Source organism: Falco cherrug, chromosome 16, assembly GCF_023634085.1.
Source record: "Falco cherrug isolate bFalChe1 chromosome 16, bFalChe1.pri, whole genome shotgun sequence".
Classification (NCBI taxonomy): Eukaryota; Metazoa; Chordata; class Aves; order Falconiformes; family Falconidae; genus Falco; species Falco cherrug.
In genome coordinates this window covers 9,784,535-9,811,617 of record NC_073712.1, presented here as the reverse complement: position 1 = coordinate 9,811,617, position 27,083 = coordinate 9,784,535, and the positions used below count along the sequence as shown (strand labels likewise).

Here is a 27,083-nt window from a genome sequence, read left to right as displayed (position 1 = left end):
CATCTATTTTAAACAAATGCTTTAATTCAAAGCAACCCTTCACAGGCAGATTATCCACATACCAGCATGTCCGGCTTGTTTCCAAAGTCCTCAAACATACAGACTATTCTTTTCAATTCTCAGATGTCTCAATGCTTCTCAAGATCACAGTTCAGGAGAGCTTTGCTCATAGGAAACTGGCAGAGTACTTCTTCCATGGTGATTGTCTCACGGGCAGCATTTGTCAAAGGTGAAGGAAGCCCATTCCAGTGAGCCCAGCCATGCTGGACAGATTCCTGTGGCTGCTTTTCGTGCTGTCTGTGCTGCCCCACTCTCTCAGCACTTCAGGGCATGCCCAAAGGGATTTAACATGGTCAGGAGCCAAGGGGTAGGAGCACAACTCTCAGTACATGATGCTGCAGGAGGCAGTGAGTGACCTTTTTCTCTCTAGCATTCCCCTGGAAACCATCTGGAGAAGGTTCTCTGGACACCTCTCTGTCACTCTCACCTCTTATAAGACAGTTAGTAAGCAGCCTCAGGAGAGAAGGTGGGGATGCTGGTGCTGCCGCTGCTCCCCCCTGGATGCTCACAGCACCATGAATGATTTTTAAAAGGCTGTCAGAATCATGTTCATTAGCCTGACTGGCAACTTCCAGTATAATTACATAATTTCAGGACTTTAAAAAGTAGAAAAAAAAAAAAGAGACATGAAGTTTAGGTGCTAAAAGTGCCAAACCTGTGGAAGGAAGTTAAACCAAACCAAAGAGAAGGGAAGCAGAAAATAAATCCATTCAATCTGTGCAGGAACAGAAAAGGCTTCCCTGTACCTCCACCTCCCTGGCTCCAAACCCGTGACTGTGCCCCATGTTATCCTCGAGACTGAGTTGGCCATGAGATGCTGAACTTTGTTCTACAGGAGAAATGAAGATGTTCTTCAAGAGCGATGCACAAAGGGAAATGAACTGAATTTGCGATGGGCCATGATATTTTTTTCTCTGATGTGAGCAAATCTACGTCTGAAGGGGAGCATGCTAAGCTTCCTGGGCATTTAGCACACTGAGAAAGAAAAGTGAATTTTCTGATTCCCAGTTAACAGAAACCTCTCCACAAAGAAACTCAAATGGTAATGGAAAGGCCCAGCAGGTCACTTAGCTCCTTTTTCCTGATGAGGAGGGTGGCATTCTTGATTAGTTTTAGTATTCCTTCAGCTCATTCTATCATGTTGGATACCTGTCTCAAAAATCAACCCACAACATTCCTTCCATAATGACTGTCCTGCTGCTAAGCCCCACACAGCTCCCCCATGATGGGATGGGGAAAAGAATTGAAAGGCTCAAAGTAAAATGTTCTTGTGGTTAATGCCTGTTTAGCCTTTGCCTGTTTTGTTTTCATCATGCTGTCCTACGTGCAGATCATCAGGGCCATGCTGAGGATCCCATCTGAGCAGGAATGTCACAAAGCCTTTTCCACGTGCCTCCCTCACCTGGCTGTGGTCTCCCTCTTTGTCAGCACAGGCATGTTTGCCTACCTGAACCCCCCCTCCATCTCGTCCCAGTCCCTGGATCTGGTGTTGTCAGTCTTGTACTCAGTGGTGCCTCCAGCAGTGAACCCCCTCAGCATGAGGAACCAGGAGCTCAAGGGTGCAGTGTGCAAACTGATGACTGGATATTATTCCAAACATGAACCCATTGCTCTTCTGCAGAGCTGTCATCATGGAAATCATTACAGACCTGGGTTGTGGTCTGTAATTATTGTTGATGTTGGTGTTGTGTTACCTGTAATGATGTCATGTCCCCTCTTAGTCACTGTTATCAATGGTACAGAATCCTCCATGCAGGCAGTTACTAGCTGCATCCCTCAGTGACCAGCACTTGGACCAACACTATTGAACATCTTTCTGATCCCCCTGTATGCTATGACTGTGTGCGCATTCGGCACCTTTGTGGATGGTACAAAACTGGGTGGAGGTCTTGAGCAACCTCCTCTAGTTCACTATGTCCTGGGCAGGTGAGCCAGACAAACTGTTGTTCAGGACTCCCTTCAAGCATGAGTTACTCTATGGTGCAATGAATCATCCCCTTGAAAGGTTTTTGAAGAAAGACTATGCTGAGGGAAATAATAAAAAATAGAAAAAAAGGAATGAGAGGATATAGAAAATATGTCAATACAAATATAGGATTTTATTTGAGAATATTTCTCCACTCAAATGGTTTCTAGGGATTATATTTGATAAATTTGATAAAACAAACACGCTTTTCTCTGGTCAGGTCCCAGGTCAGAAGGATCATGACGGAGGAGTATGCTGTTAGGAACTCAGTTATGCTTACAGAAACTGCTAATGCAGAGGTCATTTCATTCTTGGGAGGTGCCAGGCCAGCCACAGGAACGTGGCTGGGACAGTCCCTCGGCCACTGTACCCCCTAGGCCTTCTCCAGGAAGATAGGGATGCCATGTCCATTTTCTTGGGGACATGACACGACAGCAGCAGGCATGTGGCTTGGTCATGTCTCTGGGAGAAGCTGAAAGGCCAGAAGCAGTCATGTGGTATAGAAGACCATGTGCAGGTTCCTTCTCAGTGGTGAGGGGAAAGAGCACGAGAATAGGCTAATGGGTTGGGTTCCATGCTTAAAGGAGGGTTTCTGCGATGGACAAACTTTCCTGGGTAGTGGGGAAAAAAAGGAGAGGGAAAAATATGTCACAAAGTACAACTCAGAAGGTGGAGAGTGGCTATCAGCAGGAAGAACTGTCACTCCAAGGGTCCTGCTGTGGTGCAAGAGCTCATCCCAGAGGGAGTCGGGATCAGCCCGTGCCTTTGTGTTTCAAGGAACAGCAAGTGAGAGTGGAGGTACCTCAGTGAACAGATGGAACTGTTGGGGTGAGAGCAAAGCAGGGCAGCGAGATGGTGCCTACAGCCTGCAGGGAAACAGGGACAGGTGTCCAACCATGTAGAACAGCCTGCGGTGGAGATGGAAAAGGATTTTAGCAAGGCTGGAAAGCATGAAGAGAACACAGCTCTTTTTCCCCTTGGCTATGGCAGCTGTTTCTTACACAGAGGCCTGTGACATGACATGTTTTCCTCATGGCACTAGAGCATCGTTGCCTCCTTGCAGCCCCACCGGGAAGCCGGAAGTTGTTGTGCCATTGTTGTCCTTAACACGGCATTGGATGCCCCACCTTCCATGGTCCCCAGGAAGGGCCCTGAGCCCTGTGTGAGGGACAGCACCGACCTTCCCACAGGCTGCAGGCCATGGCTTGGCCTTTCTGTTTCATCAAGCAAGCCAAGGCTTTGCTCAGCAGCAGAGCTGCCTGCACAGCGCCTTTGCCTACCTGCACTCACAGCCTCCAAGGATGGGCTCTAACAAGGCCATGGGGAGGCTTTCTCAGTCATGGCCCTCAGTGGAGCTTGTTAATGCTTCCAGGGACATTGGGGTTTGCTTCTGACTTGGTGTTCTTGAGAGGTTTCTTCAGTCTCCTCTGAAGACCTCAAGTTCACAGCACCAAAGACACCCTGGGCTCATTACAAGGCAGAAAGCCCTGACAAGCCATGTCTCTCCCATCAGGGACATCTGGTCTTCAAGTCTTGCTTGCACAGTTAATGAGATAAGTTTCAGAAGTACAGTGTAAGAGAAAGGCAGGTAATGCTTTTCCAATTGCAATTGATGCAGAGTATCTCGCGAGAAAGTGCGGACAGGTGGGAAAAGCAGTCCCTGGAGATAAAACACTGTGTGGACAGCCTTGCTCCTCAACTCTCCTGCCGCACTATTTCTATCCTTGTCTCCAAGGGACTTACATCACTTTACATGAGACTTCTTCAACCAACTCTGCAGCTGAGTGTAGCAAGTGCTTGGCAGTAATTGTTGCCTGCTTTCCTTAGAGAACGGGGTGTTAAAGACAAATAAATGAGGGATTGCTTATGGAGGGTGTGTGTGTAGGGGAATGGGTTAGAAATTAATAAATAAAAAATATATTGCTCAGCTGTATTATTGTTAGTTCAAGCAGATCCCCATGAAGTCTGTCGCCACAACTGAAGAGTTGCCCATAGGGAATATTAGAGACACTACTGAAAGACAGTCCAGCTTTTCCTCTCTGAACCTTAAAGGAGAAGCTGCATGGGTAAAATAGATTGGGGCGATCACAGAGGAAGAGGAGAAAGGCATCTGGAGATGAACTTCTTAACCCAGAGCTGTAAATCAGGAAACCAGGACATCTGCGCATTCCAAATTTCTGAATTCCATAGAAGGTGTGAACTTTCGGGAACTCATGACAAATATTAGGATGTTTCAGATCTTTTTTACATCTGTAGGTTTTCCCCCACTTTGATCTACATATACGCAACAACTGGCATTAATAACAGTACAGCGTCTGCCTTGAGACGCCAGCTTCATATCTAATGCCATTCCATTTTGCACAGCTATAGGGGCTATTCCTCAAACTCCTTGCTGCAAAGCCTTCATGGCACCTGCAGTGTCCTTGGCCATATCTTCATTCCTGTACATCTCTTTATCACTGCCTTCTCCCATTCAGGAACCACTAACCAAGGAGTAACCGAGGCCACAAGCAGACTGATGATCTGGGCTATCATTATGACATCCATGACATCTGAGAAGCTCATAGGCCACTAGGAGACACGTGGCCATGAAGGCAAGTTTGAGGTCCCTGGAGTCTCCAGTTTCCTTCGGGGACTGGCCATCAGCAGCCCAGCTGGTTATGGCTGCAGTAAGAAAGGCACTTGGACTCTGAGACAAAGTGTCATTTCAAATGGCCTTGGTTAGAGCAAACTCTCCTCACACGGAGACAACCGTGTCAGCTGTATGCCGTCCCTTCCGACGCCGGGAACACGGAGTTTACAGTGTTGGGAGAGTGGTGCAGCAAGTTGTGCAGATCCTGCCTGCAGAAGGCTTATCCCACATTGTCTCCTGTGAGACCTTGAAGTGCTTTCTGCCAGGGAAACCCATTCTAGTCATCACTTCTCGTGTTCTAAGAGGAGATGTTCACTTGGGAGTTGGTAACTGCAGTCCCAGGTAAAGGTAAGGGCGAGCGGTTGGCCATTCACCAGCAGCTTCCTGCAGATTTCTTCTTCCAATATGGCTTGTTCTGCAACCCAGGGGCACACTCAGCACAGCTCAGCCTGAAGGCCAAGAGGTACGTGGAGCACAGCACAGGCCTGCTCAGGTTTCCTGTGACACTCATCACTAACTCCTCCATGTACAAAGGTCTTCTGCTCACATTCCCTGAACCTCCTGATGAAGATTAGCAGGGCAGAATTGTGAGCAGAAAGGAGCAGCAGAGGCGTTCTGTGCTATCAGCCCACTCTTCAAATATCCCTCCGGCGCCTCTCAGGGTGTGGGTGATTAGGTGGTTGGGAGCAATGGAGTAATTTGGCCCTGGAAGGACCTGTGAGGGGAATGGTCATATAATACTCTGGACATTGTTTCTCGTAATCAAAATCTGTTTGAATTGGCAATAAAAGAAATTGACCTTTGGCAAGACAACATCTAATTGGTCATTACAGGGATAGGTAAGTAATCTCTCTGTCTTTATCTTGACCCATGAGCATTGCTGGTTTATTTCCTCCCTTGTCCTGTTGAGTCAGGGAAGTGAATGAGCAGCTGGGGCGCTGGCAGGCTTCGGGCCAAGGTTAACCCACCACAGGACCACATCAGGACTGCTGTGCCCAGAATGTGGCTCCCCAACACCAGAACGACCCCGAAAGATTGGAGCAGGTCCTGAAGAGGTGAGAAGGACGGGTGGGACCTGGAGCACATTATGGACAAGGAGAGGCTGAGAGAGTTGGGGTTTTATTTGAGGAATCGTTTAGAGTGAAAGGCCAGAGCGCTGGGCCCAGGGCTGCTGCTGGATGGCAATCCTTGGCCTGTTTCAGTATTTGTCAAAACAAGGCCATGAGCACATGATCTGGCTGGAAGTCTCTGACCATGGCCTTGGCTGAATGACCAACTGTGGCAAGAGCTATGGGACACTTGTGTGTAAGAAGGGTCAGTAGGAAAATGAATCACTTTATATTGAAAATGGCAAAGGAGTTTGGTCTCACTAAGCCACCAAGAAGGACAGAGGTGACAATGCAGCAAAGGTCCCTTGCTGGGGCTGGGACCACACAGGGAAATGTGAGGTGATTGGGACTTCTTGGGGAAATTTTCCCTGCTGAATCCTCCCTGGGGTCTCCAAGGAACATGAAACAGTGCAGGCCCTCTCCTTTGGTGCCTTGCTTCATTCACCCTGGGTCTGCACCAGGACCACCCTGCTCTGTACCCCACCATGCACACTCACACAGCTGAGCTCTACACTGGTGTTTGCCTCTCCCAGGCCCTTCCCAGCCCAGCCCCACCCCCCGCCTCCATGCTTTGCCCCCCTCCCCTGCCCTCTCCCCAGCCCAGGCAGACACAGCAGCCCACGCTGGGCTGGCCCCATGCAATTGCCCACCCAAAGGGGGATGCAGAGCTCTGGGCACTCATCCCAAAGACTCTCACAAGGGCACAGCAGATGCTGGTGGGCAGAGAGGGGTCTCATCCTGCCAGTCAGCCCCAGGGCTGGCACCAGCCATGGCATGAGGGGACAGAGGCCAGTGTCTCCTTCTGTCTGCTGCTCTTCTCTCACACAGACCCTGATTGCCCACTCCTGGCAGCCCCTCTGGGCCAGTCCCTGTCCCCAGGGACTGTTGCCATCTGGCCTTGGCCACTGCAGCCTTTGCTCTCATGCTGGGAACCTCGTTCCTCCTTCTGCTGCCCCCTGCCATCCCCTCCAGCATCCTCTGCTGGGCAGCAAACCCTTCCCACACAAGGGCTCCCATCCCTGGGTACCCAGTTTCTGTGTGACAAGCCTGCCCTTGGCCCTGGTGCCACACCTGAGGTGCTGCAGCCCACATGGGCCCCAGAGCTCACCGCCTCGGGCGTGGGCAGCAGGAGCCCCCTGTGCCACCACAGAGCTGTGACATCAGGGCCATAAGTCCTAGAGGAGGGGCAGGACAGCTCCCACGCCTTTGGTGGTGGGTCGAGATACAAGGTCTGTAGGGGAGACCTACGGGAAAGATGAGGAGTGGGGGATGCTCTGTGTGATGTCAGGGCAGCTCAGATACATGGGGCTCTGGTATTGGACAGGCAAAGAGGTTGAGTGAGAGCTTGTGTGTGGATCAAAGGAGAGACCAGAAAGAATGACAGTGTGGTAGGAATTAGTTGTGGTTTGACCCTGGCCATAGCCTAAATGTAGAAGAATGGCTGCAGAAGCATGGCCATAGAATCTTTGAAGATCTGCACAGTCCAGGCCTGGTATTAGAATAGGCCTGTAATCAGAATTGTACTGAAGTTGCTGGGCTGAAGTTAACAAGAAAGGTAGCCTTGAGCTATTCTTGAATCCTGAGACCAAGTAATTATGGTTGGCCAACAGGCCGTGGCTGTAACAAGCTACAGCTGCTGGGAAAGCAGGTGCAGGGCCAAGAAAGATGGGGAGTGATATGGGAATATAGGGAGTAACAAACTACAAGGCTGAAGCATAGCAACACAATTAGCTACATGGATAGAATTTTTATTTTAATCATGATAATTAGGGGTGTGAGAACCGCGTGTGCTTAGAGACTAATGCCGCCATGAAAGGGCTGACCATGTCTACTTGGAAAACCTCTGAGGTCACAATTTCCAAATCCCAGTGTTTTGGAAGGTGCTACTTGGACCAGCTTTTGAAATGTGCATGGACATGGCTCACCCTGCCCTGTGGTGCCTCTGGCAAGGTAACAGCATAAGGAACTGCAGGACGCCACAGATAATGAAGGGAGGCAGCTCTTTAGTGCTATTGCTGACCATGGTAGTCATTCCCATGGTGAACAACTTAGAATCACCAAAGGAAGACAGACAATGTCTAGGGAGGAAAGGGAAAGGAGAGGCAGGCTGCTTGCATGGGAGGATACAAGGGTGGTCAAGGAGAATCAATTGTGCATGGGAAAAGAGCTACAGCAAAAGTCAAGGATGAAGAATAGGAATCAGTCAGGGCTGTTTGGGGGTACCTTCCAAGGAGCCCTGCATCTGACCTAAAAAGCTTGGAGTGGGTAGAGAAAGTCACATGTCATCTTACCAACTTTCTATTTGGCTTCAACAGCCACTGGGAACCTAAATGGTTTCCATCCCATCATGAAGGCAAGATCCATGCTGGATGGAGATGCAGAATCATTCATGCTGGAAGGGACCTCAGGAGGTGTCCAGGCCAATGTGCTGCTCAAAGCAGGATCAGCGATAGGGTCAGGGTGAGTAGCTCAGGCTTTCCTTCAAGTAGGGCCTGAAAAGCTCCAAGGATGGACAAGGCACAAGGTCTCTGGGACATCTGTTCCAGTGCTCGACTGTCCTCATGGGAGAAAGATTGTCTTCCCTTGATGATGCCCCTCCCATCATGCACTAGAGGCATAAACCTGTTTGCCTTTTCTTGCTTATAAGTCCCCAGACGACATGGGAATGCTATCATTAGGCGTCTCCAAAACCTTCTCTTCTCCTGGCTTTGCACCTTTCAAACAAGGCCAACGGCATCCGGGACTGCATTAGGAAGACCACTGGAGGTGATCTTTCCTCTCTACTCAGCCCTGCTACAATTTGTCTTGCTGTCTTCCCTTGCTTTCTACCCTACCACTTCACCCATACTTAACTCAAAGTTGTCATCCAGAATTTTCACCACCTCTGCCATCTTTTTGTTCAAAATAAGTCCATGCGAGCATTTGCGCCATGTCGGTGAGGGATCACCTTCCACTTTCCCTTTAAACCAAGGCCTTCAAGTAAAGATCCCTTTCTCTAGCAGTCTAAATGAGATGTCATTCTCCTAACCTTCATCAGGAGGTTCAGAGAATGTGAACAGAAGACCTTTGTACATGGAGGAGTTAGTGATGAGCGTCACAGGAAACCTGAGCAGGCCTGTGCTGTGCTCCACGTACCTCTTGGCCTTCAGGCTGAGCTGTGCTGAGTGTGCCCCTGGGTTGCAGAACAAGCCATATTGGAAGAAGAAATCTGCAGGAAGCTGCTGGTGAATGGCCAACCGCTCGCCCTTACCTTTACCTGGGACTGCAGTTACCAACTCCCAAGTGAACATCTCCTCTTAGAACACGAGAAGTGATGACTAGAATGGGTTTCCCTGGCAGAAAGCACTTCAAGGTCTCACAGGAGACAATGTGGGATAAGCCTTCTGCAGGCAGGATCTGCACAACTTGCTGCACCACTCTCCCAACACTGTAAACTCCGTGTTCCCGGCGTCGGAAGGGACGGCATACAGCTGACACGGTTGTCTCCGTGTGAGGAGAGTTTGCTCTAACCAAGGCCATTTGAAATGACACTTTGTCTCAGAGTCCAAGTGCCTTTCTTACTGCAGCCATAACCAGCTGGGCTGCTGATGGCCAGTCCCCGAAGGAAACTGGAGACTCCAGGGACCTCAAACTTGCCTTCATGGCCACGTGTCTCCTAGTGGCCTATGAGCTTCTCAGATGTCATGGATGTCATAATGATAGCCCAGATCATCAGTCTGCTTGTGGCCTCGGTTACTCCTTGGTTAGTGGTTCCTGAATGGGAGAAGGCAGTGATAAAGAGATGTACAGGAATGAAGATATGGCCAAGGACACTGCAGGTGCCATGAAGGCTTTGCAGCAAGGAGTTTGAGGAATAGCCCCTATAGCTGTGCAAAATGGAATGGCATTAGATATGAAGCTGGCGTCTCAAGGCAGACGCTGTACTGTTATTAATGCCAGTTGTTGCGTATATGTAGATCAAAGTGGGGGAAAACCTACAGATGTAAAAAAGATCTGAAACATCCTAATATTTGTCATGAGTTCCCGAAAGTTCACACCTTCTATGGAATTCAGAAATTTGGAATGCGCAGATGTCCTGGTTTCCTGATTTACAGCTCTGGGTTAAGAAGTTCATCTCCAGATGCCTTTCTCCTCTTCCTCTGTGATCGCCCCAATCTATTTTACCCATGCAGCTTCTCCTTTAAGGTTCAGAGAGGAAAAGCTGGACTGTCTTTCAGTAGTGTCTCTAATATTCCCTATGGGCAACTCTTCAGTTGTGGCGACAGACTTCATGGGGATCTGCTTGAACTAACAATAATACAGCTGAGCAATATATTTTTTATTTATTAATTTCTAACCCATTCCCCTACACACACACCCTCCATAAGCAATCCCTCATTTATTTGTCTTTAACACCCCGTTCTCTAAGGAAAGCAGGCAACAATTACTGCCAAGCACTTGCTACACTCAGCTGCAGAGTTGGTTGAAGAAGTCTCATGTAAAGTGATGTAAGTCCCTTGGAGACAAGGATAGAAATAGTGCGGCAGGAGAGTTGAGGAGCAAGGCTGTCCACACAGTGTTTTATCTCCAGGGACTGCTTTTCCCACCTGTCCGCACTTTCTCGCGAGATACTCTGCATCAATTGCAATTGGAAAAGCATTACCTGCCTTTCTCTTACACTGTACTTCTGAAACTTATCTCATTAACTGTGCAAGCAAGACTTGAAGACCAGATGTCCCTGATGGGAGAGACATGGCTTGTCAGGGCTTTCTGCCTTGTAATGAGCCCAGGGTGTCTTTGGTGCTGTGAACTTGAGGTCTTCAGAGGAGACTGAAGAAACCTCTCAAGAACACCAAGTCAGAAGCAAACCCCAATGTCCCTGGAAGCATTAACAAGCTCCACTGAGGGCCATGACTGAGAAAGCCTCCCCATGGCCTTGTTAGAGCCCATCCTTGGAGGCTGTGAGTGCAGGTAGGCAAAGGCGCTGTGCAGGCAGCTCTGCTGCTGAGCAAAGCCTTGGCTTGCTTGATGAAACAGAAAGGCCAAGCCATGGCCTGCAGCCTGTGGGAAGGTCGGTGCTGTCCCTCACACAGGGCTCAGGGCCCTTCCTGGGGACCATGGAAGGTGGGGCATCCAATGCCGTGTTAAGGACAACAATGGCACAACAACTTCCGGCTTCCCGGTGGGGCTGCAAGGAGGCAACGATGCTCTAGTGCCATGAGGAAAACATGTCATGTCACAGGCCTCTGTGTAAGAAACAGCTGCCATAGCCAAGGGGAAAAAGAGCTGTGTTCTCTTCATGCTTTCCAGCCTTGCTAAAATCCTTTTCCATCTCCACCGCAGGCTGTTCTACATGGTTGGACACCTGTCCCTGTTTCCGTGCAGGCCGTAGGCACCATCTCGCTGCCCTGCCTTGCTCTCACCACAGTGTTTCCATACTTTCACTGATGGATGTCACCTAAATCCTACCCATTTGGGAAGGATTGAACTGGCCCAGGTAGATTTGGATAGGCAACATAAAGGTGAATTCTTTATAGCTCGGTGGGCTCATGACACTTCAGGTCATCAAGGAGGAGATGCAACATACAGATGGGCCCGAGACTGAGGGGTGGACTTAACCATGGACACTATTGCACAGGTAGTTAATGAATGTGAAGCATGCACTGCAATTAAGGAAGCCAAATGGTTAAAGGCTCTGTGGTATTGGGGATGATGGCTGAAATATAAATACGGTGAGGCCTGGCAAATTGAGTGTATCACACTTCCACAGACTTGCCAAGGCGAGCGACACATGCTTACAATGGTGGAAGCAGCCACCATTTGCTGGAAACATACCCTGTGCCCCATGCAAGTGCCCAGAACGCTATCCTAGGCCTTTAAAGACAGGTCTTGTGGGGAGATGGCACCCCGGGAAGAACTGAATCAGGCAACGGAACTCATTTCTGAAACAGTCTCAGACACGTGGGCCAAAGACCATGGTATTGAGTGGGTATATCACATTCCCTATCATGCACCAGCCTTTGGGAAAATTGAACAATGTAACGAACTGTTAAAGACTACACTGAGAGCAATGGGTGGTGGAACTTTCAAACGTTGGCATAAACATCTAGCAAAGGCTACCTGGTTGGTTAATACCAGAGGATCTGCTACCCAAGCTGGTCCTGCCCAGCCAAAGCTTTTGCGTACTGTAGAGGGGGATAAAGGTCCTGTAGTGCACTTTACAAATATGCTTGAGAAAACAGTCGGGGTCATTCCTGCCTCAGGCAAAGGCAAACCCATTCGTGGGACTGTTTTTGCTCAAGGGCCTGGGAGCACTTGGTGGGTAGTGCGGGAAGGTGGGGAAGTTCGACGTGCGCATCAAGGGGAATTGATTATGGGTGAAAACAGTCAATAAATTAAGTGATGTTAATTGTTACGTAATGCTGTATATTGTTTGGTGATGATGGTAGAATCTGAAGCCACACCGTGGAGAGACTGGATAAATCTTGTGGCATCCATTTCTACCATCTTTAGATGGGAAGATTTGAACCTTACTTCTTCTTCGACTGCCACACCAGCGAAGATTGACTGGTGAAACCAGATCAGCGTAGCTGTAGTAGGATTAGAACTGGCTTCAACGTGGAATAATTCAACACCTCATACCATCCTCCTTGCCCAGAAAGACTGTTATAACAGATGGAGCCTTACATCATGGACTAAATGAACTCAATGGATTTTATAGGGAGGGTCCATAGACTAAGGGGTGATATCTGTGTATTTATATAAAGTACAGGAGGAGTGATGAGGATGATGTTTGGGAAAATGTAGCATGACATACATGGTATGGAGTAAGGAGTGGATACTATCCTGGTTTCATCTGGGATGGAGTTTATCTTCTTCTTAGTAGCTAGTACAGTGTTGTGTTTTGGCTGTGATGTGAGAACAATGTTGATAACCGCACAGATATTTTCAGTTGTTGCTGGGTAATGTTTATACTAGAGTCGAGGACTTGTTGGTTTCTTGGGCCTTGCCAGCCAGAATGCTGGAGGGGCACAAGAGACTGGGAAGGGACACAGCCAGGTCAGCTGCCCTGAAGCAGCCGAAGAGGTATTCCATACCATGGGACGGCACGCTTGCTATGTAAACTTGGAGGGTTAGCTGGGGGGATTGTTGCTTGGGAACTGGCTGGGCATCGGTCAGCAGGTGGTGAGCAGTTGTACTGTGCATCACGTGATGTTTATTTTTTTCCTTTTCCCTTCCTTTGGATTTTACCTTTTTTCCCCACCTTTCCATTCCTAGTTGTTGTTGTTGTTGTTGTTATCATCATCATCATCATTATGGCTATTATTATTGTTATTACTGTTGTTCTTATCGCTTAACAATTTAATTATTAAATTCTTCATATCTCAACCCTCAAGTTTTACATTCCTTTCTGATTCTCCTCCTCACCCCTCCGGGTGGGGGGGGAGTGAGCAAGTGGCTGTGTGGTGTTTGGTTGCTGGTAGTCTTCTGTTGCCGGCCGGGGTTAAACCAGGACACCTTCCTGGACATCAGCTTCACCTGAACCACAGGTCCTCTGCGGCTGCAGAGACATCACAGCAGCAATGCCCTCTCCTGCCAGCACTGCACAGTCCAGCCCTGCATGTCTCTGGTCCCAAGGACAGCATGGTTTGCTCCCCTTAGGGACATCTCATTTCACCTTTACAATGCCACCTGCCAACCAGCCCAGCATGCTCCGCCGCAAAACTTGTGCTTTCATGGGACCTTGGGCACTTGGTACCTGCTTTTTTTTGTGACACATCTGATTTTGGCCCTGATGACACAGGTGTGGTCCAGCGCATCTCTGCTCTGAAATAACCTAGATCAGGGAGGGGAAGGGGGAAAAGTCTTATTTAACCAGCGTGAGGAAGCCTTAGGATCAATAACCTGACATCTTATTGGGGAATTTAGAGATCCTGTGGGTTTACATGGCAAGGGTTTGGGAGCGGTTTGAAGGTGTTTGTAGGTCTGGCAAAGGTGAGAAGAGATCAAGAGCTGACTCCATGGGCATAAGAGACACTTTCATTTGACTCCAAAATGGACCGGCCACTGACCAATGCTGAACTAATAGACTATTCTGGTGGTACGTCTCTGATAACCTATGGGAGAAAGGATAAAACCCAATGTACAGCATCTATGAGACGAGTTGGAAACGTGTGAGCTAAACAACCCTACCGACACCAAGGTGAGTGAAGGAGGGGATCTGTGAGAGTGAGGCTTGGTGGGTTCCTACAAGACAATGGTCAGGCCACCACCCCTTGACAGTCACAGGACAGCACAGTGACAATGCTCCTTTAGGTGTCTGCAGGTTCTTTGCATCAGCCTTTTAGCATAGCCACCAGATGTGCCAACAGCTGTGATGCTCAGCTGGATCTGAAACCCTGTGTCATCCATGTCTACCTTGGCTCTAGGAGCAAGAAATGGTGGAGTGTCATCTCCCAGGGGGAGGGAGGCAGGGGAGCAGCAGAGTGCAGGTGCCAGGAATCAGGGTGGCAGGCTGTGGCCAATGCTGGGAACTTTCACTGTGCAGTATCGCTCAAGGGGAGAAGAGTGTTCTGCAAGTGGTTGCAAGGAGGCCATGAGGCCCCAGGGCCTTAGGACAACTTATATCCTCATACGCCTCGGTGGCAGAGACAATGCCTGTAACCACAGGGACAAAGCCTTTGGTTCTCTCGGTGACTTCCAGCCTTACCAGTGCCTTTTGCCATGTCCATCACAGGGTGTCCTACGCTGTCCCACAGCTGCTGCTTTTTCACTGAAGGCTGCAGACACCCAACTGGTTTCCCCACCTTGCTCTTACCTTGGCGTTTCCACACGTGCACTGGTGTCTGTCCAGCCTCACACTCTGTTCCTCAGATCTCATACTCCTTCTGGAGGACTTCTCTTACCACAGCCTTAGTCCTTGAGTGACATTTCCTCCTGATCTCCACTCTCAGCATTCTAAGCTGCACTGTGTGACACTGTTTCTCTCTCCCGCTCTTTCCTACCTCCAAGGAAAGCTCCAACACCTGGGAAACCACTCTTCAGGCAGGCATCCCAACCCAGCACCCTTCTTATGACCCAGTACCTGAGCAGATAAAGGGAAGATTCTTTCATGGATCTTTCAATCTAAATAGATTTCCTACTCATGTTTTGAGTGGAGAAGTGCTCCTCAGAAGAACTGCGGTATTTCTGTCGGTACTTTTTATACCTCCACTTCTTTCTTCCGGTTTTTCCTTCTTCCTCCTGCTATTCTGTCTTGAAGAGCTCTCTAAGAAAACGCTTCATGAAACTGTAGAATAACTCATGTTGGAAGAGACCCTTGAACGTCATCTTGTCCAGCTATCCTGCTCAAGGCAGGGTGAAGCAGAGGAGGTAGATAAAAGGCTCTACACAGCTTGGTGTCATCCAAAAAGGAGCTGAAAAGGCACACCATCACAGTATACAGTGCCTTAATAAATACATTCCATACATTTGGCCAAGGTTCTTATCTCGAGGGATGCCGCTAGTGAGCCCTTCCCTGGCACGTGCGGAGGCAGAGCACTGCAGCGGGCACAGTGAGTGCCTGGCCTCCTACTGCCCCTGCCAGAGGCTGGCAGCACCTCAGCCCGGGGGTGTAGCGCCCTGCTCGGCACCTCTCGGAGATGGCCCTCGTCATGAGCAGTGGAGACAGGCACCTCGGTTCAACGGAGCACATCCCAGGGCTGCATTCAGGTGGTTCCTGTCAATCCAGAACATTTTATGGAGGCCAGCTGTGTCACAGAGGTGCCACTGCCTGTCCCTGCCTGCAGTCACAGCACTGCCACGCAGCATGGCTGTGACCAGGCTGCCAGCGCACTCAGGCCTGACAGCAACGCAAGGGATCAGAAGGAGCGTGGAAGTGGAAGGAGGACAGTATTGCAGAGCCAAGTGCGGCCATGCCAGGACTCTTCCCCTCCAGCTCTGCATACAGAAACTGTCCCTGCAGCCCCAAATAGGCCTTGGAGGAAGGATCTCAGGGGAAAATAGTGACTGAAGGGCCCTTTATTTTGTTCAAACAGGCAGAGAGCAGGGCTTTTCATTTACACAGCCGCTGGGGCAGAAAAGCAAAGCTGAGACTGAATTACAAATGCAATGACAACATTATCGTAAGCAAAAACAAACCCAATAATCAAAAAATAGAGGAGACAGTCTGGGTCTGTAATGAATTACTTTATAATTGCTGAAGAGGGTCCCCCGTGGAGAGTTGGCCAAGTCACGACAATCACACCAATATGGCTACACTACATGCTCACTTTATTGAGCAAACAGGTCATATTTATAACTTAAACCAACTGCTCACACGACTTTACACACAGTTGATTGGATAAGAGTCTCTGGCCACATGGGTGTCCATGTCGCTGGTTGGTGAGCATGCTGCAGGAGCCTGATCAGAGTTTGCTCAGGAGAGTCTGTTGATTTCACGGTTCCCATGACTTGCTCTGCACCTGGCTTCTTGTTTGTGCATAGCTTGTTTTCTTTCTCTCACTCCTTGTTCCCAGGACAATTTAAAGTTGCTCTGCAGCTTCAACTAACAGGCCTGGGTTGTCCAGTCTGGACAATGGTAACATATGTCCTCGGTCCTTTAAAAATCCCTATACATATCCCCCTTTTTCTTTTTGGACAACCTATTTCTGGTTCACAATAGATGTTAAAACTTTCTTCAAACAAGAAAGTAAACAGCTAAAAATTAAAAACATTACAACAATGATTATAACAAAGTGTATTCCTTCCATCAATAAAGTCTTTAACCAACCTGTTATCCCCAATCCTCATCGAAGGGATTATCATCAGCAAGAATATGCTTCATGTTTCCATGCAGTTGTGACAACGTCTTGTGCTTCTATATGGAATGATCGGAAAGGTTCATAAAACACATCCCTCAAAAAATCCTCACAACCGTGTCCATGTGCTAATAGCAAAAAATCTGTTGCAGCTCTATTTTGTAACGTAGCATGCCTAAGACTATCTACATCAAGCAATAACGAATTTGAAATATGTGATGTAAGATTAAATTGTTTCTCTCCCCAGCATGCTAACCTTCATATATTCTTAGCATTTAATGCTGCCGTTGCCCCCAGCATAAATATAGAGGCTAGGACATTTGCTGTTTGGGAATACCAATTAAACAATTTCTAACGGGGTTGTCTGCCTGTTGCAGACTTAAACAAAAGTCTGTTACTCCCATGATATTTGCCCATGTCACCCATATGTTTGTCCTAGGCAAGATGGCAAAATACTTTGGCCAATGGTTAAAAAATTCATCAAGACCGTAAACCAAGTCCACCACTCAAATATGTTTAGTCCTACAATTTGCACTTTTTTTTTTTTTTTTAACATTCCACCACAATCCACAAATGCTTCCACAGATTCTGATGATGTACACTGTCTCCAATCAGCATGGTATTACACTAGTCATATGTTTTCTCTTGCTTCATGCCCGGTTACTAATCTAAACACATACACTCTTTACACCATTTACGTTACAGCTTTGGCTTACAGAACAGTTTTACCCCACATAGCATACCTTGGCACAATACCCGCAGGTTACATCCCGTACAACATAGACAGTTTATTCCATCTGCTCGCTCTGCGTCTTCTCTTCCGTCTTCTGATTTTGACATACAGATCGCACAAACTTGCTAGGGACCCATATAGGTCCTTTATCTGTGGAGATACAAAAATAACCTCTACCGATAAATAACACCAGATCAGGTCCTTCCCATACACCTGAAGCCATATTTTTTTACAGAACATTCAAACCAGGAACTGTAGTTGTTTGGTTCCCTCGTACTGTTTGGTGATGTATAACAACAGGTGGTCCCTCTCCATGCTCCATAAGGGAGAGATAGTTTAAGGTAAACAACACCTTAGTCAACCGTTTAGTTACATCTATGTCCTGCGATACTTCCTGTCTCTGGAGATAATCCTTCAGGGTACGGTTTGATCTTTTAAAAACTTCTTGGCCCGTTGGGGAGTGAAGAATCCCTTTGATGTGTTTAATTCCCCAAGTTGTCATAAACCTTGCGACTCGTTGACTACACTGGACCATTGTCTGTCTTTATTTCTACAGGTACTCCCATGACAGCAGAACAAGACATTAAGTGTCTCTCCACATGTAATGCCTTTTCACTGGTTTGTGCAGTGGCCCATATAAAATGAGAAAATGTGTCAATTGTGACATTCACATACTTAAGCTTCCCAAAGTCAGGTACATGTGTTACATCCATTTGCCAAACCTGAAGTGCCTTCAGACCTTTTGGGTTAGTGCCCACCCCTAAACCAGGTCCATGATGACTACACTGAGGACAGGAGCGGACAATACTCTTTGCATCTGCTATGGGTATTTGATACTGTCAATGTAAAGACTTTGCATTCTGATGAAACATCTCGTGGCTGTTACGAGCTTCTTCAAACTTATTTGTTGGAGAAGTTATTGCCAGACAGCTGACTGCTTCATCAGCTCTAGCATTGCTTTGCCCAACCCAATGGTCCACTGATGACTTCTAATATGCATAATACAAAAACCATGTTTTCTCTGTTGAAGAGTACTACGCAGTTGTAGAAATATTCCACCAAGGTGTTGGTTCTTTGTCTCTCTCAACAAGGCATCTTCAATGCGCTCTACTACACCAACTACGTACAATGAGTCTGATACTATGTTTACAGGTGTACCGTTCAAGCTTCCCAATGCCCAGCACACTGCTTTCAGCTCTAAGGTTTGAAGGTTGTCCCATGGTTCACCGGTGATCACGTGTTTCTGCCACTGATTATCAGATTGCCAAACACACGCAGCCTTCTTCATCTTTCGTCCTACATCTGTAAACACCGTTGGCTTGTCAACTGGTCTTTTTGAGCATAACGGTCTTGCAATCCACTGGTAATGTTCTAACATCTTCCAGAGAGGTCCTTTTGGCCGGTTGTTGTGTACAACACCTGTATAACCCATCAAGGCTTCCTGTATGGCTGTTGAAAGTCTCAGGAGCCACTCATAATCATCACCACGGACTGGAATACTGATAACTGCTGGTTCAGTCCCATCAGTTTCAACAATCCTGTCTCTTCCTTTTCTCACCAAGGCCGCTACTGCTTCAAGGCAACTTAAAATATGATGTCTGAGTTGCAATGGCAAAAACAACCACTCTAAAATGATGGCCGAATTTTCCCCCTTTTTCTTTTGCCATTGCAAAATAAGGGCAAAAGGTGAAGTGGCAACATTCCAAACCAAGAAAGATAACGGATGATTCACCATTCGGTGACCACACCAGCCAGTCTGAGTCTTGTGGGACACAACTTCTAGGGCAGCCCACTGTTCTGGTGAATAAGTTCGAGGACTGTTGGCTTCAGTGCCATGCAACCAGGATCGGAACGTTTGCAAACCTTCGTTAGTGAGGCTCTTTGTGTGTCATCAGGGTGTAAGGGAATCATAAAGAAACAGTCTTTCAAGTCTATCACAACAATTTGCCAAATCTGAGGGATCATCATCAAAGGTGGAACAGCTGATTGCAACACACCCATCGCTAAAATCTGATCATTAACCTTTCATAAATCATGTCCCAGTGATGTGCATCAAGATTATTAACCACCTCAGGACAAGCTAATGAGCTGGTCACCTGCCAGTCACCCTCCAAAAAAGCATCACAAACAGCACCGGACCATTGCTGTAGAATTGGATCTTTTCCTGAGTTCAGCATCAGAGGGGTAGTTGCATTAACTAGAGGAACTACAGGTATTGAAGTAGTAGGCAGGTTCATTTCAACTCGCTTTTCCAGGTTTCTTTATTTATCTATTACCTCCTTTAAGGATTTCTCTGTATTGTTATCACAAGGCTTCTCCCCGCTATCCTCCTCAAATTTGTCCGATTATGTTTCAGGAAGAGGAGGAAACGTCATTGGATGCCGCTTTTGCCTGCCCTGACGAGACCTACTAGCTGTTGCCACCCTCTGTTTTGGCCTTGCTCCACCCACAGCTTCGATTGGTGCAGCAGGACTCGCTGCCCTGCCCTCCTGAAATGGCCTTGCTCCACCCACAGCTCCGATTGGTGCAGCAGGACTCGCTGCCCCGCCCTCCTGAAATGGCCTTGCTCCACCCACAGCTCCGATTGGTGCAGCAGGACTCGCTGCCCCGCCCTCCTGAAATGGCCTTGCTCCGCCCACAGCTCCGATTGGTGCAGCAGGACTCGCTGCCCCGCCCTCCTGAAATGGCCTTGCTCCACCCACAGCTCCGATTGGTGCAGCAGGACTCGCTGCCCCGCCCTCCTGAAATGGCCTTGCTCCACCCACAGCTCCGATTGGTGCAGCAGGACTCGCTGCCCCGCCCTCCTGAAATGGCCTTGCTCCACCCACAGCTCCGATTGGTGCAGCAGGACTCGCTGCCCCGCCCTCCTGGGGAGGCTCGGCCGCCTCTTCCAGGTTCGGCTCAGTTACCGCAGGCTCCCAAGGAGTAACTTCCGGTCTGTCCACTGTCTTATCTAAAAGCTCCTGCATTGTTGAACACGCAGGGGCGGACATATCCTTCATAGCATGAGTATGCCCAACTCCAAAAAATGTAGCCAAGAGAGAAGGCTTAGGTGAATCACCCTTCTGCTCTACCGGCTTTTCTACCACACCTCCCCGCAACGCTTCTATAGCTGCTGCCGCTACTTTTTTTTCCACCTTCATAGTTTCCAGAGTGTTAACTATCAACCGCCACATAGCTCCTAATGCTCTAGCTTCTTTTCCTTCCTTACCTCCCTCAATTGTACTATTCCAGAGGCAATTTCCCACTTCTCTCCACTCAGTAACACTAAACAATAACGCGGGCTCGGGAATCTTATCCTTTTTTCGTGCCCAGCGAACTAAAGCCTCCACTTCTGTTTCTTTAGTGCTCTCACCTCTCTTAAAGAGGATACTAGTTAAAAGTTTAATTGACACATATAATTCCATTTATAACTTAAACCAACCGCTCACATGACTTTACACACAGGTGATTGGATAAAAGTTTCTGGTCATGCGGGCGTCTGTGTCCCTGGTTGGTGGGCATGCTGCAGGCGCCTGATCAGAGTGTGCCGATGAGAGTGTGTTCATTTTGCAGTTCCCAGGACTTGCTCTGCACCTGGCTTCTTGTTTGTGCATAGCTTGTTTTCTTTCTCACACTGCTTGTTTCAAGGACAATTTAAAGTTGCTCTGCAGCTTCAACTAACAGGCTTGGGTTGTCCAGTCTGGACAATGGTAACATATGTCCTCGGTCCTTTAAAAATCCTTCTACACAACATCATTCAGGCTGGCAAGGACCTGGGCGTGTTTCTCTACCAATCGCTTATAAAAACCAGGGCCAGACCAGATGACTCAAAATTTTATCCAAAGGCACCTTGGTTACTTTCTTGGATACAGCTTGGATACAGCTTTGTTACTTTCTTGGATATGCACTTGACTATCGTCATGATGGAAAAGCTTCTCCCTGTATATACTTTGACCATGTCTTCCTCCAGCCCATGGCATCTTGTCCTTGTTCCTTGCAGCATGGAAAAGAGCCTGAGTGTGTCCTCCTGGGGACACTGCCATGCTGCTGCATGTTCCCCCAAGACATTCCTTTCTCCAGGCTGGACAAGCCCAGCTGTCTCAACTTCTTCTGACATTGCAAGTGCTCCACCTGTGACCACCATGGTGGGCCTCCACTGAACTGAGTCCATGTTGCCAATGTCTCTGGTATTCTGGATTCCACATAATCTGCATCTATTGTATGATGTGCTGACTAGAGGGGGATAACCATTTCCAGTGTCCCTGCTCCTTCTCATAGAGCCCAGGATGCTGTTGGCTGCCTTTGCTGATGGCTTATGCTTTGCCTGATGACATCCAAGGACCACCAGAGCCTTTCCTACAGAGCTCCTTCAAAGTCATACAGACCCCAGCCTCTGCCATTGCAGGGGCTTAGTCCATTCTGGAGATGAGTCTCTGGATTTTTCTTCATTGCATACAATGAGGTTACTTTTGGCACATCCCTGTGACCCGCCTATGTCCTTTAGGACGGCAACCCTGCCTTCCAGTGCAGTGTCTGTTATCTTGAGTGTCGTGACATCTACAAATGCTATGAAAAATCACCCTCTCATCTCCTCCAGGTCATACACACTAGGTTCAACAAGGCAGATGACAGGAAAGACCCCAGCAGGATCTTGCTAAATGGATGCCTCCAGGCAGAGTACCTTGTACTGATCACGTATTTAAGAGACTGACCATCCAGGTATTTTTTCCAATCTAGTTCTCTACCCATGCAGTCCACAATATCAGAATTTGGACATTAGATTATTGCTGGCGATGAATGTGAAAGCTTTGCTGACCTCCACTGAAAGGCCACCACTGCTCTCTTTAAGGGCAGAAATCCTGTCCTTTCCTCACAGAAAGCAAAAAGGATGTCCAGGCACAATCTCCCCTGCATCAACCCACTCAACTTCTCTTTCATACACCATGAAATATTATCTCAGTGGACACACTCTGGGGCACAGCCTTTAAGTCCCCTGGTCATACATTGGCCATCTTTTAAAAGGGCGTGCCATGGGTGGGTGCTGCCACACCTCCCACAGCTCTCCCAGTCTCCATGGCCTTTCCCAGAGGATGGAGAGTGGCCTCCCTGTGACAGCAGCCTGCTCTCTCAGCTCCCTGGGATAACGCCCCTGTGCTCCCACGGACTGCTCAAGACTCCCTGAGTTCAAGAGACTTGATCCCCTCCCAGTGCTGGTTGTTCTCCTCCAGAGACCTGCCTGCAGCCACAGAGGCCTGGGAGAACTGGCCAGGGAAGGCAGAGGAGAAGAGGACAGAGACAACCTCAGCTGTACCCACACCTGCCCTTGCTCAATTCAGCAGCGGCCACACAGTATCTCTGTGTCTTCTGTGACTGCTCCCAAATAAGGGAACACTCCTTCGGGTGCCCTGAAATTGCCTCACTGGTCTAAACTGCGTGGTGGACGCCTGGGCTGTTGGAGGCTGCTGCCCTTGCAGAGCAGCTGTGCTGAGCTCTGACACCTGCCTTGGCACTTGGTTCCATCAGTGCCACAGCTCTGTCTGCAACAGGACGGGCTCCAGCTGCCTCTGCGTGGGCCCCTGGCTGAGGGCACTGCTGCACATGTGGGCTGAAGCCCCCCAGCTGTGGCACCAGCCCAGCTCTGCCATGAGGAGACCTGGAACCAAGTGTCCCCGAGCCCGCGGGTGCAAAGGCTTTGCTTCAGAGCAGAGGCGTGGCCTGGGCAAAGGAGCTGAGTCTTAGTAGCCCTGAGACTACAAACCCAGACTTACATGCCTACCTTGTGTGAGAGTAACTGAAGACATCACACACCAAAACCCCACACTGGAGACCTGAGATGCTTTCCTGTAAATTTCCTTCTGTCCTGTCTACTGAAGGGTTAACAAAAGCTGATTCTGATGCTGAAATCTTTTTTCTAATCAGAGAAATGCCATTGCTAGGAAAAATGTGTCTCTGCAGAGCTGAGATACAAAACATCCGTGATTGCATCAGGCTGTTCCCCAGCAGGTTCCCCTGCAGCCCCAGGGGCACCTGGAGGGAGCCCAGAGGGGCAGAGGAGGGAGGCAGGGAGAGCTCAAAAGCAGACCTTGGTGGGAGGATGCTCCGAGCTCACTGTTGGAGAAATCTGCACAGCCCCTGAGCCGGTGAGTCTGTGGCTGCAGGGCAATGCCTCTGCAGTTCCTAGCCGGGTCTGCAGCAGCTGGGGCACCCCCAGCCTGTGGGACCGTGTGGGAGCCTTTTGCTGTGGAGGAGGCCAGTGTGCTGCAGAGCAGGGCTTCCCTGCTGCAGCGTGGTAGGGCCAGGGCATGTGGGCTGCCTTGTGCCAGGGCCGGCTGCAGGGCTGTGAAGGTGGCTGTGCAGGCAGGGGTGCCCAGGGCTGTCCTTGCCAGCAGGGTCCCTGCAGCCCAGGGGGCTGTGTGCTGGGGCAGGGTCTCTGCCGCCTGCCAGGGGCAGCTCTCAGCCTGCCGGGGGGCTCCCGTGGGGCTGTGGGGAGAAGGTTGGGGTGCAAGGAGTGATCCCCATTAGGAAAAGTTCCCTGTGCTTTTGAGTGGGTGCTGCATGTGACAGGGTTGCTCACAGCTCCAGATCATTTCTAGGGAGACTTTTCACGACAAAGTTCATGACAGGGGTGTCCAGCTAGTCTCTGTGCTTGCCTGAATCTCTGCTGCCACTTTTCTCTGGCTCCACTTGGTAGCAATGGAAACTGAGCTGTGCAGGTCAGAGCAGGAGGTGAGATGCTGAAAGCATCACAGGGAGGTTGATGAGGAAGCTGAGCAAGTGCCTTCCCTCCCCAGCACGCTGCAGGGGAAACCAGCATCAGCTCTCCTTTTCCCTCCAGCTTTGGGGGAGCTGTTCTTCCAGCTGTGCAGACAGAGAGCGGCTGCAGGGCAGAGCTGGGCACACAGGGGCTGAGCTGGGCTCTGTGAGCGCTGGCAGGGAAGAGCCCTGGGGCCAGAGAAAGAGCTACTGGCAGGGACAGCTGCAGGCAGCAGAGCCCTGGGCAGGGAGGGGGGAGATGCTGAGGGGAACCCTGATGCAGGGGAGATAGGGGCACCTCCTGGCCATGCCCTTATGAGCAGGTGCCTTCCCTGAGTAACACACCTCTGCTCTCCTCTCCCACCCAGCACAGCTTTTGGACTGTTGGTTTCATCTTTTTCAACACCTCCTGGTCCAGCAGAGCAGCAGAAGGGATGAAGTGCATCTCTCCTTCTGCCACGGTCCCATTTCTCGCTGAGCAGAGCCTGAGGGTGACTGTCCTGCACTGCTGCTGTGTGGGAGGTGGTGTGCCGGGCTAGGCAAGGGGAAGGAATTCCCGAGTGTCCCTTTGTCTCTCTCCTGGCCTTGCTCAGATGCTATTGGGATTGCAGACAGGCTCTCTGGCAATAAGGGTTTCAGCTGCAGGCTGAGGCTTAGACCTTGTGGGTCCTCCTGTGCAGACATGTCCTCTAGCATGGAGGTGTCCCAGCTTTCCCCTAACACGTGATGCTGTGGGCAATGCAGTCTGTGAGGCAGGGGAAGGAGCTGACTGTCTTTTTCAAGATTGCCATGGTCACAACCCTTGTCCACCTACTTCGGGTGTCCACCTGAGCTGTGCCTTCCAGGTCACACAGTGAGTCCTGGGTGTTCTTGGATAGAAGTGTAGTGCTGAGCCTTCAAGAAAGGATGAGGCCTTTTGTTCAGTGCAGTGGATTGCTCTGCTCTCAGCAGTGCCTGGCTGCTTGTCAGGGTAACATGGCAGTGTGATCACTCTCCATCTGAGAAAGGAGCAATTGCTGGGCAGCTGGGAAGGAGAGGGAAGGAGAGAGCAGAGTGCCTGCCTCTGCCCTAAGGAGCCCTTTTCTCTGGCTCCACTTGGCGGCAATTGAAACTGAGCTGTGCAGGTCAGAGTAGGGACTGAGACAGTTCAGGAATCAGTCAGGTTGATGAGGAAGCTCAGCAAGTGCCTTCCCTCCCCACCATCCTGCAGATCAAACCAGCATCAGCTTTCCTTTTCCATCAGGGTTTGGGTGACCTGTTGTTCTTTCAGGCATGCAGACAGAGAGCGGCTGCAGGGCAGAACTGGGCACACAGGGGCTGAGCTGGGCTCTGTGAGCGCTGGCAGGGAAGAGCCCTGGGGCCAGAGAAAGAGCTGCTGGCAGGGACAGCTCCAGGCCGGTGAGGTACAGACAGAGGGGGCCAGGGGCAGTGGAGGAATGCTGAGGGTAAAACTTAAGTGGGGGAGATGGATCACCACCCAGCTGTGCCGTACATTGCAGATGCCTTCCCTGAACAGCACAAGTCTTCTCTCCTCTCCCACCCATCACAGCCCTTAGCCCATAGGGTCCGGGCTGTTCGGTACCTCCTCATCCAGCAGAGCTGGGCAGCTGAGAAGGAGCTGGAGGGACACACCAGATTCCCTCACACTGCCCTAAGGCACAGACAGTCCCCTTGCCTCTCAGCACTCACCCTGCTCTCCCTGAGCACAGCACAAAACCCTCCTGACCTGACTCTGGCCATGACCGTTGCTCAGCACGGGCAGAGCAGATGCTGACAGGCCCTTCTGTGCTGGGAGCTGTTGGGTCTGACCAAGTCCAAGGCCAGGATTGGCCCCTGCCCCCACGGTTCCCATGAAGCCCCTGCTGCAGAGCAGGGCTCACTGCTGGGCAGCCAGCGGGCACAGCCCCTGCTCCTCACAGCACACTCGGCCAGCACTCAGCACAGCTCCAGCCACGGCTCTGAAGGGAGCTCTCCTAGGAATGGCAGAGGCGGGGACATGGGGCAGTGGGGGGGGAACAAGGAGAAAGGCTTTCACTTGGCTCAGAGAAGTCTCTCCTAAAGTGTCCCTGTCTTTCCTCCTTGAACAGGTCCCCATGTTCAGAAGCAGCAGATGTTCAACAGCAGCTCCATCACCCAGTTCCTCCTCCTGGCATTGGCAGACACGCGGGAGCTGCAGCTCTCGACCTTCTGGCTGTTGCTGGGCATCTACCTGGCTACCCTCATTTCCAATGGCCTCATCATCACTGCTGTAGCGTGTAACCACCACCTCCACACCCCCATGTACTTCTTCCTCCTCAACCTCTCCCTCCTTGACCTGGGCTCCATCTCCACCACTCTCCCCAAAGCCATGGCCAACACACTCTGGGACACCAGGATCATCACCTACTCAGAATGTGCTGCCCAAGCCTTTCTCTTTGTATTTTTCATTTCAGCAGAATATTTTCTCCTCGCCGTCATGGCGTATGACCGCTACATGGCCATCTGCCAACCCCTGCACTATGGGACCCTGCTGGGCAGCAGACCTTGTGTCCACATGGCAGTAGCTCTCTAAGGCAGTGATGTTCTCTACGCTTTACTGCACACGGCCAATACACTTTCACTGCCACTCTGCCACGGCAATGCCCTGGACCAGTTCTTCTGTGAAATCCCTCAGATCCTCAAGCTCTCCTGCTCACGGGCCTACTTCAGGGAACTTGGGCTTCTTGTGGTTAGTTTCTTATTAGCATTTGGCTGTTTTGTTTTCATTGTTCTGTCCTATATGCAGATCTTCAGGGCTGTGCTGAGGATCCCCTCTGAGCAGGGAAGGCACAAAGCCTTTTGCACGTGCCTCCCTCACCTGGCCGTGGTCTCCCTCTTTCTCAGCACTGCCATGTTTGCCTACCTGAAGCCCATCTCAGTCTCCTTCCCATCCCTCAATCCAATAATGTCAGTCCTGTACTCGGTGGTGCCTCCAGTAGCGAACCCCCTCATCTACAGCATGAGGAACCAGGAGCTGAAGAATGCAGTAAAGAAGCTGATGCAGTCAGATGCTCTCAGCAGCCATAAGCTACCCATGGCTCTTCACAAGTAA

At 49.8% G+C, this 27,083-nt stretch overlaps 1 pseudogene; it reads left to right on the top strand.

Moving 5' to 3' along the window:
- Positions 1–1,372: 1,372 nt before the first annotated feature.
- Positions 1,373–27,083, top strand: LOC129737502 (olfactory receptor 14C36-like; annotated as a pseudogene).